This window comes from Haematobia irritans, chromosome 4, assembly GCF_050003625.1.
Source record: "Haematobia irritans isolate KBUSLIRL chromosome 4, ASM5000362v1, whole genome shotgun sequence".
NCBI classification, from domain to species: Eukaryota; Metazoa; Arthropoda; class Insecta; order Diptera; family Muscidae; genus Haematobia; species Haematobia irritans.
The window spans coordinates 106469608-106485428 of NC_134400.1; the positions used below are offsets into that span (position 1 = coordinate 106469608).

Consider the following 15821-nt stretch of genomic DNA (forward strand, 5'->3'; position numbering starts at 1 on the left):
AATAAGGCAACAGCAGCGTCAAAATAAAGTGTACAACGTTTTTTATACCCTCCACCATAGGATGGGGGTATATTAACTTTGTCATTCCGTTTGTAACACATCGAAATATTGCTCTAAGACCCCATAAAGTATATATATTCTGGGTCGTGGTGAAATTCTGAGTCGATCTAAGCATGTCCGTCCGTCCGTCTGTCCGTCTGTCCGGCTGTCCGTCCGTCTGTGGAAATCACGCTAACTTCCGAACGAAACTAGCTATCGACTTGAAACTTGGCACAAGTAGTTGTTATTGATGTAGGTCGGATGGTATTGAAAATGGGCCATATCGGCCCACGTTTACGTATAGCCCCCATATAAACCGATCCCCAAATTTGGCTTGCGGAGCCTTCCGGAGCAGCAAAATTCATCCGATCCGGTTGAAATTTGGTACGTGGTCTAAGTATACGGTCTCTAACAATCATGCAAAAATTGGTCCATATCGGTCCATAAATATATATAGCTCCCATATAAACCGATCCCCAGATTTGACCTCCGGAGCCTCTTGGAGGAGCAAACTTCATCCTACCCGATTGAAATTTGGTACGTGGTGTTAGTATATGGTCTCTAACAACCATGCAAAAACTGGTCCATATCGGTCCATAATTATATATAGCTCCCATATAAACCGATCCCCAGATTTGACCTCCGGAGCCTCTTGGAGGGGCAAAATTCATCCGATCCGTTTGAATTTGGATACCTGATGTTAGTATACGGTCTCTAACAAGCATGCAAAAATTGGTCCATATCGGTCCATAATTATATATAGCTCCCATATAAACCGATCCCCAGATTTGACCTCTGGAGCCTCTTGGATGAGCAAAATTCATCGGATCCAATTGAAATTTAGTACGTGGTGTTAGTATATGGTCTCTAACAACCATGCAAAAATTGGTCCATATCGGTCCATAATTATATATAGCTCCCATATAAACCGATCCCCAGATTTGACCTCGGGAGCCTCTTGGAGGAGCAAAAGTCATCCGATGCGGTTGAAATTTGGTACATTTCGTTAGTATATGGCCTCTAACAGCCATGTAAAAATTGTCAAATTTTATTACTATAGAAAGTTTTGTCATAATTTCATTTCTATAGAAAGTTTTGTAAAAAGTTTATTTCTATAGCAATGTTTGTCAACATTTTATTTCCATAGAAAATTTTGTAAAAAAATTATTTCTGTAGAAAATTTTGTCAACATTTTATTTCTATAGACAATTTTGTCAACATTTTATTTCTATAGAACATTTTGTCAACATTTTATTTCTATAGAAAATTTTGTCAACATTTTATTTCTATAGAAAATTTTGTCAAAATTTTATTGCTATAGAAAATTTTGTCAACATTTTACTTCCATAGAAAATTTTGTCAACATTTTATTTCTATAGAAAATTTTGTCAAGTTTTTATTTCTATAGAAAATTTTGTCAAAATTTTATTTCTATAGAAAATGTTGTCAAACTGAATTATATACGTATTTAATCGGCCTTTTTTTTGTTTAATATATACCCCTTATGGACTAACTTACAATTTGGAAGACAGTGTTAAAAAGTTTTACGATACCTTGCCATCGGCAAGTGTTATCGCAACCCAAGTAATTCGATTGTGGATGACAGCCTTTAGTAGAAGTTCCTACGCAATCCATGGTGGAGGGTACATAAGATTCGGCCTGGCCGAACTTACGGCCGTATATACTTGTTTTTTAATGGATTTTATATAAAAAGTTGTGTTTCCTTATTTGTCAAAATTTTATGTCTATAGAAAATTTTGCTAAAATATTATTTCTATAGAAAATGTTGTAAAAATTTTATTTCTATAGAAGATTTTGTTAAAATTTTATTTCTGTAGGAAATTTTGTGAAAATTTTATTTCTATAGCAAGTTTTGTGAAAATTTTATTTCTATAGAAAATTTTGTCAAAATTTTATTTCTAAAGAAAATTTTGTCAAAGTTTTGTTTTTAAAAAATCTATAGAAAATTTTCTCAAAACTCGATTTCTATAGAAAATTATCTTAAAATTCTACTTCTATAAAAAAAAATTGTTAAAATTTTATCTTTATAGAAAATTTTGTCAAAATTTTATTTTTATAGAAAATTTTGTCAAAATTTCATGTCTATAAAAAATTTTGCCAAAATATTATTTCTAACGAGAATTTGTCTGCATTACATTTTCATATGTTTTAGATTCCCAAAGGAAATTAAAATAAGGCAACATAAGATATACAGCAGCGTCAAAATAAAGTGTACAACGTTTTTTTTTAATGGATTTTATATAAAAAGTTGTGTTTCCTTATTTGTCAAAATTTTATGTCTATAGAAAATTTTGCTAAAATATTATTTCTATAGAAAATGTTGTAAAAATTTTATTTCTATAGAAGATTTTGTTAAAATTTTATTTCTGTAGGAAATTTTGTGAAAATTTTATTTCTATAGAAAATTTTGTGAAAATTTTATTTCTATAGAAAATTTTGTAAAAATTTTATTTCTATAGAAAATTTTGTCAAAATTTTATTTCTAAAGAAAATTTTGTCAAAGTTTTGTTTTGAAAAAAATCTATAGAAAATTTTCTCAAAACTCGATTTCTATAGAAAATTATCTTAAAATTCTACATCTATAAAAAATTTTGTTAAAATTTTATCTTTATAGAAAATTTTGTCAAAATTTTATTTTTATAGAAAATTTTGTCAAAATTTTATGTCTATAGAAAATTTTGCCAAAATATTATTTCTAACAAAAATTTTGTCAAAAATTTATTTCTATAGAAAATTTTGTTAAAATTTAATTTCTGTAGGAAATTTTGTCAAAATTGTATTTCTATAGAAAATTTTGCCAAAATTTTATTTCCATAAAAATATTGTCAAAATGTCATTGCTATATACTATTTAGTCAAAATGTTATTTCTACGTAAAAAAATTTACAGAAAATTTTCTCAAAACTAGATTTCCATAGAAAATTGTCTTAAATTTCTACTTCCATAAAAAATTTTGTTAAAATTTTATCTTTATAGAAAATTTTGTCAAATTTTTATTTTTATAGAAAATTTTGCCAAAATATTATTTCTAAAGGAAATTTTGTCAAAAATTTATTTCTATAGAAAATTCTGTTAAAATTTTATTTCTGTGGGAAATTTTTTCAAAATTTTATTTCTATAGAAAATTTTGCCAAAATTTTGTTTCCATAAAAATAATGTCAAAATGTTATTGCTATATACTTTTTAGTCAAAATGTTATTTCTTCGTAAAAAATCTATAGACATTTTTCTCAAAACTCGATTTCCATAGAAAATTGTCTTGAAATTCTACTTCCATAGAATTTTATTTTATTTTATTTGTTAGAATTTTATCTTTATAGAAAATTTTGTCAAAATTTTACCTTTATAGACAATTTGGTAAAAATTTTATTTTTATAGAAAATTTTGTCAAAATTTTATTTATATAGAAAATTTTGTTAAAATTTTATTTCTGTAGGAAATTTTGTGAAAACTTTATTTCTGTAGGAAATTTTTCAAAATTTTATTTATTTCTATAGAAAATTTTTCCATTTTATTTCAATAAAAATAATGTTGAAATGTTATTGCTATATACTATTTAGTCGAAATGTTATATCTACGTAAAAAAATCTATAGAAAATTTTCTCAAAACTCGATTTCCATAGAATATTTTCTTAAAATTCTACTTCCATAAAAAATTTTGTTAAAATTTTATCTTTATAGAAAATTTTTTCAATTTTTTTATTTTTATAGAAAATTTGGTCAAAAATTTATCTTTATAGAAAAATTTGTCAAAATTTTATATGTATTTTTTATGTATACTCCTTATGTATACTCCTTGGCATGTGCTGGCCTCTGTGGCATAGACGGTGAACTGGGTGGTACATTTTGATTGCCTCCAGAATTTGTCTGCATTACATTTTCATATGTTTTAGATTCCTAAAGGAAATTAAAATAAGGCAACAGCAGCGTCAAAATAAAGTGTACAACGTTTTTTTTAATGGATTTTATATAAAAAGTTGTCTTTCCCTATTTGTCAAAATTTTATGTCTACAGAAAATTTTGCCAAAATATTATTTCTATAGAAAATGTTGTAAAAATTTTATTTCTATAGAAGATTTTGTTAAAATTTTATTTCTGTAGGAAATTTTGTGAAAATTTTATTTCTATAGCAAATTTTGTGAAAATTTTATTTATATAGAAAATTTTGTCAAAATTTTATTTCTAAAGAAAATTTTGTCAAAGTTTTGTTTTGAAAAAATCTATAGAAAATTTTCTCAAAACTCGATTTCTATAGAAAATTATTTTAAAATTCTACTTCTATAAAAAAAAAATGTTAAAATTTTATCTTTATAGAAAATTTTGTCAACATTTTATTTTTATAGAAAATTTTGTCAAAATTTCATGTCTATAAAAAATTTTGCCAAAATATTATTTCTAACGAGAATTTGTCTGCATTACATTTTCATATGTTTTAGAATCCTAAAGGAAATTAAAATAAGGCAACATAAGATATACAGCAGCGTCAAAATAAAGAGTACAACGTTTTTTTTTAATGGATTTTATATAAAGAGTTGTGTTTCCTTATTTGTCAAAATTTTATGTCTATAGAAAATTTTACTAAAATGTTATTTCTATAGAAAATGTTGTAAAAATTTTATTTCTATAGAAGATTTTGTTAAAATTTTATTTCTGTAGGAAATTTTGTGAAAATTTTATTTCTATAGAAAATTTTGTGAAAATTTTATTTCTATAGAAAATTTTGTAAAAATTTTATTTCTATAGAAAATTTTGTCAAAATTTTATTTCTAAAGAAAATTTTGTCAAAGTTTTGTTTTGAAAAAATCTATAGAAAATTTTCTCAAAACTCGATTTCTATAGAAAATTATCTTAAAATTCTACATCTATAAAAAATTTTGTTAAAATTTTATCTTTATAGAAAATTTTGTCAAAATTTTATTTTTATAGAAAAATTTGTCAAAATTTTATGTCTATAGAAAATTTTGCCAAAATATTATTTCTAACAAAAATTTTGTCAAAAATTTATTTCTATAGAAAATTTTGTTAAAATTTAATTTCTGTAGGAAATTTTGTCAAAATTGTATTTCTATAGAAAATTTTGCCAAAATTTTATTTCCATAAAAATATTGTCAAAATGTCATTGCTATATACTATTTAGTCAAAATGTTATTTCTACGTAAAAAAATTTACAGAAAATTTTCTCAAAACTAGATTTCCATAGAAAATTGTCTTAAATTTCTACTTCCATAAAAAATTTTGTTAAAATTTTATCTTTATAGAAAATTTTGTCAAATTTTTATTTTTATAGAAAATTTTGCCAAATTTTTATTTCTAAAGGAAATTTTGTCAAAAATTTATTTCTATAGAAAATTCTGTTAAAATTTTATTTCTGTGGGAAATTTTTTCAAAATTTTATTTCTATAGAAAATTTTGCCAAAATTTTGTTTCCATAAAAATAATGTCAAAATGTTATTGCTATATACTTTTTAGTCAAAATGTTATTTCTTCGTAAAAAATCTATAGACATTTTTCTCAAAACTCGATTTCCATAGAAAATTGTCTTGAAATTCTACTTCCATAGAATTTTATTTTATTTTATTTTATTTGTTAGAATTTTATCTTTATAGAAAATTTTGTCAAAATTTTACCTTTATAGACAATTTGGTAAAAATTTTATTTTTATAGAAAATTTTGTCAAAATTTTATTTACATAGAAAATTTTGTTAAAATTTTATTTCTGTAGGAAATTTTGTGAAAACTTTATTTCTGTAGGAAATTTTTCAAAATTTTATTTATTTCTATAGAAAATTTTTCCATTTTATTTCAATAAAAATAATGTTGAAATGTTATTGCTATATACTATTTAGTCGAAATGTTATATCTACGTAAAAAAATCTATAGAAAATTTTCTCAAAACTCGATTTCCATAGAATATTTTCTTAAAATTCTACTTCCATAAAAAATTTTGTTAAAATTTTATCTTTATAGAAAATTTTTTTAATTTTTTTATTTTTATAGAAAATTTGGTCAAAAATTTATCTTTATAGAAAAATTTGTCAAAATTTTATTTCTTTAGAAGATTTTGTTAAAATTTTATTTCTGTAGGAAATTTTGTGAAAATTTTATTTCTATAGAAAATTTTGTGAAAATTTTATTTCTATAGAAAATTTTGTAAACATTTTATTTCTATAGAAAATTTTGTCAAAATTTTATTTCTAAAGAAAATTTTGTCAAAGTTTTATTTCTAAAGAAAATTTTGTCAAAGTTTTGTTTTGAAAAAATCTATAGAAAATTTTCTCAAAGCTCGATTTATATAGAAAATTATCTTAAAATTCTACATCTATAAAAAATTTTGTTAAAATTTTATCTTTATAGAAAATTTTGTCAAAATTTTATTTTTATAGAAAATTTTGCCAAAATATTATTTCTAAAGGAAATTTTGTCAAAAATTTATTTCTATAGAAAATTCTGTTAAAATTTTATTTCTGTGGGAAATTTTTTCAAAATTTTATTTCTATAGAAAATTTTGCCAAAATTTTGTTTCCATAAAAATAATGTCAAAATGTTATTGCTATATACTTTTTAGTCAAAATGTTATTTCTTCGTAAAAAATCTATAGAAAATTTTCTCAAAACTCGATTTCCATAGAAAATTGTCTTGAAATTCTACTTCCATAGAATTTTATTTTATTTTATTTGTTAGAATTTTATCTTTATAGAAAATTTTTTCAAAATTTTACCTTTATAGACAATTTGGTCAAGATTTTATTTTTATAGAAAATTTTGTCAAAATTTTATTTATATAGAAAATTTTGTTAAAATTTTATTTCTGTAGGAAATTTTGTGAAAACTTTATTTCTGTAGGAAATTTTTCAAAATTTTATTTATTTCTATAGAAAATTTTTCCATTTTATTTCAATAAAAATAATGTTGAAATGTTATTGCTATATACTATTTAGTCGAAATGTTATATCTACGTAAAAAAATCTATAGAAAATTTTCTCAAAACTCGATTTCCATAGAATATTTTCTTAAAATTCTACTTCCATAAAAAATTTTGTTAAAATTTTATCATTATAGAAAATTTTTTTAATTTTTTTTATTTTTATAGAAAATTTGGTCAAAAATTTATCTTTATAGAAAAATTTGTCAAAATTTTATTTCTATAGAAAATTTTGTTAAAATTGTATTTCAGTGGGAAATTTTGTGAAAATTTTATTTCTGTAAGAAATTTTGTCAAAATTTTATTTCTATAGAAAATTTTGTCAACATTATATTTCTATATAAAAATTTTATCAACATTTTATTTCTAAGGAAATTTTGTCAAAATTTTATTTCCATAGAAAATGTTCTCCAAAATTTATTTCTATAGAAGATTTTCTTAAAATGCTATTTCTATTGAAAATTTTGTCAAAATTTTATTTCTGTAAAATTTTTTGTCAAAATTTTTTTATTTTGTTTTGTTATTGTTGGTTTTGTTCCTTAATCATTGTTGTTAAACTACAAGTGTAGCTTAACCATGTAAAACCTTTTTTCGGAAGGTTCAAATGTGGTTCATTGTTAGGTTTAATGAACTGCCTGAATTCTGATAATTGGTTGATAGTTTTGCTGCAAGTAGAGTATGCTGATGAGGAATGCGGTAATTCCGAAACGTGCTTCCATCCAACCATCTTGCAGTCTATAGGGCTTTGCCCAAATAAATTTGACAAACATTATTTTCCGCTGTTGGTTAAGCTACACTTGTAGTTTAGTCAATGCATGGTTTTAAGCTGAAATCAAAAACAACAAAAATTTTATTTCTATAGAAAATTTTGTCAAATTCTCTTTTTCCGTAGAAAATTTTATCAAAATTTTATTTTTTTTAGAAAATGTCAAAATTCTCTATAGAGATACAAAATTTTTTACAGGAATAAAATTTTGACAAAATTTTCTATAGAAATAAAATTTGGATAAAATCTTTTAAACAGCCGTTCCACTATATATGCATCACTTTTTATGGTGTGATTCTAAATTTAAAAGTACCTATTAAAATATTAAAAAAAGTTATAAAAAATTGAATTAAAGTAGCTTCCAAAAAGTTCCTACCAAAGATGTTTATTGTTTTTTTTTTATAAAACGCTTTTTTATATTTTTAATGGATAATTTTAATTCTCTTTTTTCAAATAGGGGAAAAACAGAATAGAAATTAATATAATAGTCAAAATTTAAGAAAAATTGCAAATTTTTGATAATATTTAAGGTCAAACGTTCAAGACAATCGTTAGGATACATTAAAAATCATAAAATATATACAAATTATTTGGAAAAATATCATAAAAGCTTTTAATCCACACCCAAAACACTGAATTCGTATCACACCTTAAGAAGTGACGCAGCGGCTGTTAAAATGGTGGTCATTCGTCCGATGACATGTTATTTTCATCGCTTCTGCTCGAATTTTGCACTACTTCCGGATACAAAAAGAACATTTTCACTATTTATTTGGCGGCATAGTTTTTTTACTGCGATAAACGGTGCGCCAATGCGTATGAGTTATGTTAATGAATAGTTTCATACGCCACCGTGTACATGTAATATTGCTCCAATGCACTATGGGATCAACAATCGGATTCCGCGGCAAAAACTCTTTATTTTGCTAGTGGAAATTGGAAAAATTGATAATGTAAATCTGTTGCAGACATCCCAGTAGACTAACATACAAAATATGAGAAACATGCTTTAAAAACAATCTGGCAAAGTTGGCACTTTTTAATTTGTTTAATGTCGAACGATAGCTTTCATTCGTATTTCAAACGAAAGGAATTTGATTTTGGTTCCTATATGTCGTAAGGAAAGTCACTTCATATTTGGTTGTCAAGTATGAAACGAACGTATACAATATGTGTCAAGAAAAAAAAAAATAAATAAAAACATTGTTGACATTTCAAATTCTCATGGCAAAAATTTGAAAATACTCAATTTTAATAATCAATAGTTGTGTTCCTTTACGCACTACTAGTTACTACTTGTACTAGCTTTTACTAGAAACCGTTCCTCAAAAAAAAGTAAAAGTAGTAAACAACTTTAAGAGAACAATGTCAAAATGCATTTCTGTCTCTTTTAAAATTTTTTACTACAAGTTACTCGACAAATTTTTTCGAGTAAAAGTAGTAGATATGTCATAACAAAAATAATTATTTCTTTTTAAATTTTACAAACCAGAGTAGTTCCTCCACCATAGGATGGGGGGTATATTAACTTTCTCATTCAGTTTGTAACACATCGAAATATTGCTCTAAGACCCAATAAAGTATATATATTCTGGGTCGTGGTGAAATTCTTAGTCGATCTAAGCATGTCCGTCCGTCCGTCTGTTGAAATCACGCTAACTTCCGAACGAAACAAGCTATCGACTTGAAACTTGGCACAAGTAGTTGTTATTGATGTAGGTCAGATGGTATTGCAAATGGGCCATATCGGTCCACTTTTACGTATAGCCCCCATATAAACGGACCCCCAGATTTGGCTTGCGGACCCTATAAGAGTAGCATATTTCATCCGATCCGGCTGAAATTTGGTACATGGTGTAAGTATATGGTCTCTAATAACCGTGCCAGAATTGGTCCATATCAGTCCATAATTATATATAGCCCCCATATAAACCGATACCCAGATTTGATCTACGGAGCCTCTTGGAGAAGCAAATTTCATCCGATCCGGTTGAAATTTGGTACGTGGTGTTAGTGTGTGGTCTCTAACAAACACGATATGGATACGAATTGGTCCATATCGGTCCATAATTATATATAGCCCCCATATAAACCGTTCTCCAGATTTGATCTCCGAAGTCTCTTGGAGAAGCAAAATTCATCCGATCCGGTTGATATTTGCAACGTGGTGTTAGTATGTGGCCGCTAATAACCATGGCAAATTTGGTCCATATCGGTCTATAGTTATATATAGCCGATCCCCAATCACACAAAAATTGGTCCATATCGGTTCATTATCATGGTTGCCACTCGAGCCAAAAATAATATACCAAAATTTTATTTCTAGAGAAAATTTTGTCAAAATGTTATTTTTATAAAAATTTTGTAAAAATTTTAATTCTATAGAAAATTTTGTAAAAATTTTAATTCTATAGAAAATTTTTTCAAAATGTTATTCCTATAGAAAATTTTGTCAAACTTTATTTCTATAGAATTTTTTTTCAAAATGCTATTCATATAGAAAATTTTGTCAAAATTTTATTTCTATAGAAATTTTTGTCAAAACTTTATTTCTATAGAAAATTTTGTCCAAATTTTATTTCTATAGAAAATGTTGTCAAAATTTTATTTCTATAAAAAATTTTGTCCAAATTTTATTTCTATACAAAATTATGTCAAACTTAATTATATTCGTATTTAATCGGCCTTTTTAGTTTAATATATACTACGTATGGACTACCTTGCAATTTAGAAGATAGTGTTAGGAAGTTTTAAGCTACCTTGTCATCGGCAAGTGTTACCGCAACCCAAGTAATTCGATTGTGGATGACAGTTTCAGTAGAAGTTTCTATAAAATCCATTGGTGGAGGGTACATAAGCTTCCGCCTGGCCGAACTTACGGCCGTATGTACTTGTTTTTGTAATTAGTAATATTAAAAACTTAATTAAATTTCATGAAAAATTTAGAAAAGTAGATCAGAAAAATATCAGTGGGTATGGAATTATAAATCATTTTAAATTAATAATTAAAATTCACGAAAAAAAAACCAAACTAGATCACTAAACAATTCCGTATGCGTATTTGAAATTGTATTTGGAATTGTGTATCTGCTTTAAACGTATTATTTCATGTTTTTCAGCGTTACGGAGTGGTTAGTGTATGAAAAAGCGTGTTCACGTTATGCGGTGTTCACGTTACCGCGAGTGCACTTTATTTGTGATCTTAAAATACTTCCCGATTTCAAATTTTAGGCAAATAGGATAGAAACAAGCCCAAAAAAAAATCGGAAGATCGTCTATATGGGGGCTATACCAATACATGGATCGATAGCTATCATTTTCTTCATACCTATTTGTGGTCCTAAAATACCATTAGATTTCATGTTTAAGGCAAATCGGATAGAAAATACAGTTTCTAGAAGCCCAAGAAATAATAAGGGGATATCGGTCTAAATGAGGGCTATATAAATACATGGGCCGAGAGGCACTCCTATTTGTGGTCCTAAAACACCTCTAGATTTTCACTTTCAAGGAAATCGGATAGAAACTATGGCTTCTAGAAGCCCAAGAAGTAAAATCGGGAGATCGGTCTATACAGGGGGCTATATCAAAACGTCATCAATCCATTGTATTTTATCATTAACTAGTTCTGACATAATTATAAAGCCGTGGCCGAAGTTTCACGATGACACCTATACTGGAAGTATATTTGGCCGCTAACTCCATACAGCACCGACCACTGTGCAATGGCTGTAGTAGATATGATTTCTTGGAGTTTGTTTGTTAGCAATAGTCAAAATTTCATTTGAAATAATGCAATGTTTCATTTTGCTTTTGTCCATATCTATTCAAAATAAGTGATAAAAAAAAAACCAAAAAAAAAAAGCAAGTATATACGGCCGTAAGTTCGGCCAGGCCGAATCTTATGCACCCTCCACCATGGATTGCATAGCAACTTGTATTAATGGCTGTCATCCACAATCGAATTACTTGGGTTACGGTAACACTTGCCGATGGCAAGGTATCTTAAAACTTCGGCTATATATAACTATAGACTGATATGGACCAATTTTGGCATGGTTGTTAGCGGCCATATACTAGGTTAGGTTAGGTTAGGTTATGTGGCCGCCCGATGTATCAGGCTCACTTAGACTATTCAGTCCATTGTGATACCACAGTGGTGAACTTCTCTCTTATCACTGAGTGCTGCCCGATTCCATGTTAAGCTCAGTGACAATGGACCTCCTTTTTATAGCCGAGTCCGAACGGCGTTCCACATTCCAGTGAAACCACTTAGAGAAGCTTTGAAACCCTCAGAAATGTCACCAGCATTACTGAGGTGGGATAATCCACCGCTGAAAAACTTTTTGGTGTTCGGTCGTAGCAGGAATCGAACCCACGACCTTGTGTATGCAAGGCGGGCATGCTAACCATTGCACCACGGTGACTCCCGGCCATATACTAGACCAATATACCAAATTTCACCACGTACCAAATGTCAACCGGATATGGGGGTTATATATAATTAAGACCGGTATGGACCAATTTTTGCATGGTTGTTAGAGACCGTATACTAACACCACGTACCAAATTTCAACCGAATCGGATGAATTTTGCTCATTCATGAGGCTCCGCAAGCCAAATGTGGGGATCGGTTTATATAGGGGCTATATATAATTATGGACCGATATGGACCAATTTATGCATGGTCGGTAAAAACCATATACTAACACGATGTACCAAATTTCAGCTGGATCGGATGGAATTTGCTTCTCTTAGAGGCTCCGCAAGAAGTATCGGCGGATCGGTTAATATGGGGGCTATATATAATTATGGACCGAAATGGACCAATTTTTGCGTAGTTGTTAGAGACCATATACATACACCATGTACCAAATTTCAGCCGGATCGGATGAAATTTGCTTCTCTTAGGGACTCCGCAAACCAAATCGGGGGGATAGGTTTATATGGGGGCTATATATAATTATGGACCGATGTGGACCAATTTATGCGTGGTTGTGGGAGACCATATACTTACACCATGTACCAAATTTCAACCGGATCGGATGAATTTTGCTCCTCCAAGAGTCTCCGCAAACCAAATCTGAGCGTCGGTTTATATGAGGACTATACGTAAAAGTGGTCCGATATGGCCCATTTGCAATACCATCCGACCTACATCCATAACAACTAATTGTGCAACGTTTCAAGTCGATGGTTTGTTTCGTTCGGAAGTTAGCGTGATTTCAACAGACGGACGGACATGCTTAGATCGACTCAGAATTTCACCAAGACCCAAAATTATTGGGTCTTAGAGCAATATTTCGATGTGTTACAAACGGAATGACAATGTTAATATACCCCCCTCTTATGGTAGAGGGTATAAAAAATCCTTCATTATATTTAGTATTTACTTAGTCCTTCCTGACTTTTAATTATAGCTTCTAATTTTCTAAGAATAGAGTCACTTCAGAATCAATAAGACGTTTATTTATTTACCGATCATCCAAATCCAGACCCAGATTTATATATGGCTCTTGTAGCAAAATTTTTTTTTTTTGGTTTAAACGGTAACGGATTTTTACATATGCTTGAACTGAGCATCATGTATTATATTGTAAACCCACATACAGTCTGTATAGTTTCAAGCACCTGTACCAGCTGAGTACATCGTGGTTGAATTTTGTTTTTCTGATTTACGATATACTTTATTTCCTGTCTATTACATCTGTAACGTGAATGAGATAAGACTTACTATTCTGCGAAATTGGAAATTTATAAGTCGGGTACACCACAAACATAAATTTTCACAGTATTATTAGAGAACAAGTATATACGGCCGCAAGTTCGGCCAGGCCGAATCTTATGTACCCACCACCATGGATTGCGTAGAAACTTCTACGAAAGACTGTCATCCACAATCGAATTACTTGGGTTGTGGTATCTTAAAACTTCTTATTCCAGCATGGTTGTTGGATACCATATACTAACTTCACGTACCAAATTTCAACCGAATGGGAAGTATTTTGCTCTTCCAAGGGGCTCTGGAGGTCAAATCTGGGGATCGGTTTATATGGGGCCTATATATAATTATGGACCGATATCGACCAATTTTTGCATGGGAGTTTGAGGCCATATATTAACACCACGTACCAAATTTCAACTGAATCAGATGAATTTTGGTCTTCCAAGAGGTTCCGGAGGTCAAATCTGGTGATCGGTTTATATGGGGGCTATATATAATTATGAACCGATGTGGACCAATTTTTGCATGGTTGTTAGAGACCATATACTAACATCACGTACCAAATTTCAGACATATCGGATGAAATTTGCTTCTCTTAGAGGCCTCCCAAGCCAAATCGGGGGATCGGTTTATATGGAGGCTATATATAATTATGGACCGATGTGGACCAATTTTTGCATGGTTGTTCGAGACCATATATTAACACCATGCACCAAATTTCAGCCGGATCGGATGAAATTTGCTTCTCTTAGAGGCCTCGCAAGCCAAATCGGGGGATCGGTTTATATGGGGGCTATATATAATTATGGACCGATGTGGACCAATTTTTGCATGGTAGTTAGAGACCATATACTGACACCATGTACCAAATTTTAGCCGGATCGCATGAAATTTGCTTCTCTTATGGGCCTCGCAAACCAAATCGGGGGATCGGTTTATATGGGGGCTATATATAATTATGGACCGATGTAGACCAATTTTTGCATGGTTGTTAGAGACCATATACTAACACCATGTACCAAATTTCAGCCGGATCGGATGAAATTTGCTTCTCTTAGAGGCCTTGCAAGCCAAATTTTGGGGTCCGTTTATATGGGGGCTATACGTAAAAGTGGACCGATATGGACCATTTGCAATACCATCCGACCTACATAAATAACAACTACTTGTGCCAAGTTTCAAGTCGATAGCTTGTTTCGTTCGGAAGTTAGCGTGATTTCAACAGACGGACGGACGGACGGACGGACGGACATGCTCAGATCGACTCAGAATTTCACCACGACCCAGAATATATATACTTTATGGGGTCTTAGAGCAATATTTCGATGTGTTACAAACGGAATGACAAAGTTAATATACCCCCCATCCTATGGTGGTGGGTATAAAAAGTATTTCGTTTCTTAGACGTCTTATAAAGAAGAAAAAAAAAGACAAAAGTAACAGAGAAGAGAACGTGACTTATCTCTCATCAAATTAATAGGATTAATTTTGTTCACCCCCGAAAATTTATTCATAATATTCATAACAAGGAACAGGTAATTTATAATATTAATTATGACTGGACATAATTAAATCATTGCATTTATACCCATATCCATACAGGGCCTGTAGTTAACATAGGTATTATTGCCAATCTACGCCCGCAATTTCAAGCCTTGCCCTTACCTTTCATTCATAAAGAAATTCCATTCATTTGTACATTCATTGAAGTTTGGAGGAATAAAAGGCACAAAAGTCTCCACAGTCATTGTGTGGCTGAAGGGAGCTGTGGTGGGGGGAGCTAGATTCATTGACAGTTCTGTTTTGCGGTGGAGAGAAACAGAGCAAGATCACTGGAAACGCAGACGATTGACAGCAGCAGCGAAGATATTCAATTCATTCATAATCGATAGACACGTTTATTTTTACACGTAGTATTTTTGTGTATTAAAGAATAATTTCGGGTAGACAGTAAGTAGAAAATACCAAAGAATAATCAAAAAAAGTTTGTAAAAAAAAGTTTGTAAAAAAAGGTGACTAGTGATTTATTTGTTGCATAGAATTTCTTTCTTATAATTGCTATTATTTCACTAAAGTACCACACCAAGCTGAATGGCCATTCATCTACATGGATTAATACGAGATCACATCATAATTATTATTACAACAACAAATCAATCATCTTCAATTGTCATCAAGGAAAAAAAAAACAAAACGAGAAACAAATCAATACTTCAAGGAATAAAACAAACCCCAGGTAAATTCTTTGTATTTTCTATGCACTTGTCCGACTAGTGGTATTTTTGATTAAATTTGTGATATTTTTGATTAAATTTGTTTGAATATTTTCTACATATATAACTGAATGAATT

General features: G+C 29.2%; 1 protein-coding gene across 1 annotated transcript in view; it reads right to left on the reverse strand.

Moving 5' to 3' along the window:
• bma (SCY1-like protein bma) overlaps window positions 1–15821 on the reverse strand; it is a 327192-nt gene that overhangs the window by 286231 nt on the left and 25140 nt on the right. The window lies entirely within an intron of this gene.